Below are 6,000 nucleotides of genomic sequence, written 5' to 3' on the forward strand. Positions count from 1 at the left end.
CAAGCAAGCCTATCTTGTCCCCTTTTTAGTAATTTTTATATTTTTGAGATTAGAATAACCTAATCTATCTATTTTGGGGTTAAATTTGAAAAGATATTAAAGTATTGAAAATTTTCCATGGATGAATATGCTAAAAATTTGAAGTTTATGGTAGAAAATGAAAGGTTGTTGATAGATAAACAACTTTTGTAAAGTAAATTCCCATGAAATTGTAATTTAGGAACTAAATTATAAAGATGTAAAATTATGGAAAATTTTTTATTTTTATGAAATATATGTGATGTAAAAGTTATATGTGAAAATCGGTTATGCTTGGAATAAGGATTTAATTGCATGAATTTCATTTTCCGAGCCTAGGGATGAAATCGGCATTTATGAAAAGTATAGGGGCAAAATGGTAATTTTTCCTAGGATTTGAATTGAATTAAATTGAATATGAAATGGATTAAATTGAAGTTAAATTCATGTATATAGATTCAGATAGCTCAAATATAAAGTTAGATCGAGGGAAAGAAAAAGTGTCGGATTAGTATATTTCCATATACGAACAAGTGACGAGGTAAGTTCGTGTAACTAAATTGTGTATTTATATGTTTTAAATTGAATAATATGTATGTGAAATTTATCATTGTCATGAATATGAAATAAATCTTACATCTGACAAAGCCTGATATATGATAAGTCCCGTTTGAATAATGGAATTCGATAGATATAGGATTTCTCGATTGGTTGTGGTCTTGCATGTCTTGCGGACTACCACAACTTTTTGTAAGTGTCCTGTTATATGATCGATTGTGTTCCTGCATATATTGCAGACACAAATGCAACTCTTTATGAGGATCCTGATATAGGTTCTTTGTGAGCTTCTTGACATGGCTCGCTTGAACATCTTGTTATATGGCTATCAAAAGCTTTCTAATAATAGCTCTTCAGAGTTATCTATTAAGCTCAATGAGTTTCCTATTCTAAACTCTTATGAGTTTCTTGATTTAACCCAGATAAGCTTCCTGTTACATGGCTCACATGAGCATCCTGTTATATGACTCGAGAGAGTGATTCCTGATTATGTGCCCAAATTGGGTACCATTGAAATATGAGTTGATGTTTTACAATTTTGTATAGTTTGAGTGTACTACATATGTGTCCATCAATATTTCAAATAAATTCAATGAGAATAGTTTTGACATGGTTAAATTGAACTTAAGATGATTGATTCTAGAAATGCATATGTTTTTTGGAAATAGGATATGAAAAGCATACGTTTATGAAAGTTATTACATGATGAGCTCATATTTGATTTTTGATGTTTACATGATATACATGGCTAACAAGTTTCTTGAGACCATATGTATTAGGAAAATGGCAAAATGATTTGGATGCATGTTTGTATACTTATTTTGAATGTACATGATTGGTAAGTTAAATTCTTGTTATACGAACTTACTAAGCATTTGAAATGCTTACTCGGTTTTCTTTTCTCTGTTTTATAATGCTTGAAAGCTCGTAAAGGTTGGAATCAGTCGGAGCATCATCACATTATCCTTCAGTACGTTTTGCTATAAATAGCAAACTTATTTTGGTATAATGGCATGTATAGGCTAACTTGTCCAATGTTGGCATGTAAATGTTTGTTTGTAGTCTATCCATTGAAATGGCTAGTAATGATATATTTAGTAAATATATACTTGAGGTTATAATATGGTTAATATATGTGTGCTTGGTATGGTTAGATTGAATTATGGTAAACATATATGTCTTTCAAAAGGTAAGTTTGAAAACATGTGATGATATATCAAGTATAATGTTAATGTTGGCTTAGTTTTAACATCTTGAATTGGTTGGTATATGTATGTAAGTATTAATGTAGGTACAAGGCAATATTTGAGTGAGAAATAAAGCTTGGAAATGGCCTTGTTTTTGTCCACACGGGTAGACACACGGTCGTATGTCTCAACCGTGTGTGATACACGGTGTAACAGCCCATTTTTAGTTAGATCAGAATAGTGGTTTTGCGACCACAAATCTGAGGTCAAAATATTTATTATATTATTATTTTGAGGTCTACAGCATGATAGTATGAATGTATGAAAATTTTGTTAAGAAATTTCGACATTTGCTTGCTTAATTTAGTAAAAAGGATTAAAATGAAAAAAATACAAAATTAGAGTTGTATAAGTTAAAAGTACTAAATGGCTATGATATGGAATGGTTAATGGAGTTATGTTGTAAGTAGACCATTGTTATTGTAAGTGGACAAATATGGACATTAGATGAAGTGTTTTTAAACTAAATTAATAAGGTTAGTTTAGTAAATTAGTAATTATGTTAATGTAAATTATGAAATAAACAAAAGGTGTCATTTTTGTATCATCTTCCTCCACCGAATATTGCAAGAAGAAAACTCCATGGATGCTAGCTAATGTTTAGTTAGGTTATGGTGCTTGCATGGTATGTTTTACCACTCCATTTTTAATGATTGTTATGTTTTTGGAGTCGTTGTAACCTAATTTAGCTAGCCTAGTGACTAATTTTTGAAACTGTTAAAATTCTAGGGTTTTACCATTGATAAATATGTATGTGTTTTGAAGTTTAATGGTAGAAAATGAATGGTTGTTGTTAGATAAATAGCATTTGTAAAGTATTTTTTGTTGAAAATAACAAATAGGGATTTATTTGTAAAATGTGAAACTTATATGGTAAATGTGAGAAACAATAAAAATTTTGGGCTGCTATGAGTCTATATAGAATTCAGCTAGTATGGGTTGAAATTGAATTGCATGAATATTTCATTTTCATGAGCTAGGGGCTAAATTGTAAAAAATTCAAAATTTAAGGGACAAAAGTGTAATTTTTACCAATACATGATTTTTTGGTTAATTGAATAGAATGATATTTGAATAAGTTAAATTTGATTATATAGATAAAGTAAAGCAACGTACGGGTCTAGATCGAGGGAAAGATAAAGTATTGGAGTAGTCAATCCTATTCGTTGTTTTTGTGATCGAAGTAAGTTCGTATGTTAATAAACATTAATGTAATTGTGTTTTAAATGCTTTATTATTACATTATTGATAAATACGACTTCACAGAAATATTTGACAAAGATTTGGCGACGTGTGAAATCTTGGTTGAACCTTAGGAATAGATAGGATCAAATGACATGTCATTAGGGGTTATTGTGTTTTGGGTGTTGGTCCATACGTTCTACCTGTGGATGAGTTTTTTGGCATGTGTTGCGATTACTCATCAGCTTGTGTGAGCAGCACCATGTAGCTACGTCTTGATCATCAGCTTTTGTGAGTAGACCTAGTGATAGCTCGAGATAAGCATTTACATATGAGAGATTGAGATAGTTTCGACCATGTATTGGCATTTAGGGTGAGAGATTCTTAAGTATCTGATATTATTCCAAATGGTTCAACAGGTATATTAATGATATGAAAGGGTAAGAGATTGATACGTATCAGTGCAGGTATGTACGTAAACCATATAAGCATTGAATCCATGAAATTTGTGAGTTACATGATTTACTATGGGGATGAATATATGTTAGCCTTGTGATTAATTAGAGTTGTGGTATATTATGTTTAAATTACTTAAATTATGAATGAATGGTAAGTTATACTTATTAGCCATATGAACTTACTAAGCTAAATAGCTTACTCTGTTTAATTTTCCATGTTTTATAGTGATTTCAAAACTTGCTCAGATTGGGAGTTGTCGGAGATCTCATCACACTATCGAACCATCATTTTGGTACTTTTGAACTTGTGTACTTGGTTATATGGCATGTATAGGTGTTGTGGTTAATATGGCCTATATTTTTGTAATGTATATAGCCAATTGACTTGGCTTGTAAGTGATGTATGTTTTGGTTATGTGTATAGCCATATGATTTGCCTTATTTTGGCATACTTGGTTATGTATATATGTGTAACTGGCTTTTGATATTTGGTTTATAAATTGCAATGTGAATACCTTGCTGTGAATTGGTATTTTGAGTACAAAATGATTGAATTTGACAATTTGGTATACATGTTCATTTAAGCACAAAGTCTAATAGGTGAGTTTGATCATTTAGGCGACTTTTGGATGTGAAATTGGCATGAATTTGAATGGCTATTTGGGATGCTTATGAGCATTTTGGTTGTTGGTATTGGTAGTATATGATTTTGGCTTGAAATTGGTTGGTTATAAATGCCTATTTATGCATTGTTTGTTTGTGCATTGTTGAACCTAGGTTGACATCATTTTGGGTGAGAAATGTGGCTTAAAACATAGCCTATTTTTGTCCACACAGGAAAAGACACGGGCGTGTGTCTCAGCCGTGTATGGCACATGGCTAGGTGACACGGCTATGTGTCCTCTGGTATTTATTTAGAAACCAAGTCAGTAGCTCTATACAGCTCAGCACACAGGTGTGTGACTTGGCCGTGTAGCATAAGTCAGTATACCCTCCAGTTTTCACACAGCCTGGCACACGGGCGTGTGAAGCCATTTCGAAGGGTACACGGTGTAACACCCCTCACCCGTATTCAACGCCGAAATAAGGTTACGGATCATTAACGAACTTAAAAAACAATTAAACATTCATTTAGCATACATTTTCACAATTCATGCATTCACCATTCAATCTCAATCAATTTGTCCCTAATACGAGCCTACGAGGCCCTAAACATATATTGAGAGTGGTTCGGGACTAAACTGATAACTTTGGAAACTTTTTGAGCACTTAAGAAATTTTCTCAAAAACAGGAGACACACGTCCGTTGTAATAGTCCGGTTTAGACCCTAGTCGGAATAGTGGTTTTGGGACCACAAATCCGCATAAGAGAAATGTTTAAATATTATTTCCTATGTTTATGATGTGTGAATTAGCATGTGTGAAAGTCTCGTCTGAAAATTTGAATGTTTGTGTGCTTAATTTAGTAAAAAGGACTTAATCGCGTAAAATGTAAAAACTATGTGCTAGATGTTAAAAGTGCCCATTTGACTTGGCTTTATAATTGAGAGGTCCTTATGTGGTTATTATGCCATTTACATGTATAATGGACATTTATAGCCTTAATATATGTGAATTTATAATGGTTTAATAAAAGGGAAAAATTTTCATTTAGATTATATGTTAATTAAAATAAAAAAACAAGCTTAAAATAAGCTCATTTCATGCTTATGTTGCCAAAATCATCAAAAGAAAAAGAAAAGAAATACGAGCTAGGGTTCGGTCTTGATTTTCATTGATTAAGGTATGTGTTTTGATCTGTTTTTGATAATTTCTATGTTTTTGTAATCGTTGCTTCGTATACTATCAAATCCATGCCTCAATTTCTAATTTTAATGATGATTTTGAAATGTACCATTGATGAAATTATGAGCTTTGTAAAGTTAGTTGTTGATAAATGAAAGTTTGATGTTGGGTTTACATGTTTTGTCTTTGGATTTTTTATGATTTTGAGTAAAATGGACTAAATTTTGAAAATGAGAAATTGAGGGACTAAAATGTGAAATAAATGAAATGTGTGGACTAGTATGAGTACTAGGAGAATTTGGCTAAGCTGGTGTACAAGCAAATTTTGCATATTTTGTGATTTTGTGATTTAGGGATTAAAGTGTCAAAATGTGAAAATGTGATGGTTAGTTTGCAAAATGCCCTAATTGTGTGTATATGGATTGGTTTGAATGATTTAGTGAATAAAAGGATTAATTTTGAATACATATAGATCAAGAAAAGAGGAATTCAAACTTTAGACTGAGGGAAGTCGAAGATTATAGAGTAAACAGTCCGAGTCGATAATTCCGAGTACGAGATAAGTTCATACGTAAAACATGATGTTGCAAATATTTTTATTTTGATGCTTGGATTATACATAGATTGCATATATATAATTGATTATGGTTGAATACGATGATAAATCAATGGTATTTGGCACTAAGTGTGCGATTCAAAATAGCTTCGGCTATTTGAGGCACTAAGTGTGCGATATCGAGATAGCTTCGGTT

The sequence above is a fragment of the Gossypium hirsutum genome, chromosome A06 (assembly GCF_007990345.1).
Source record: "Gossypium hirsutum isolate 1008001.06 chromosome A06, Gossypium_hirsutum_v2.1, whole genome shotgun sequence".
In the NCBI taxonomy this organism is placed as follows: domain Eukaryota; kingdom Viridiplantae; phylum Streptophyta; class Magnoliopsida; order Malvales; family Malvaceae; genus Gossypium; species Gossypium hirsutum.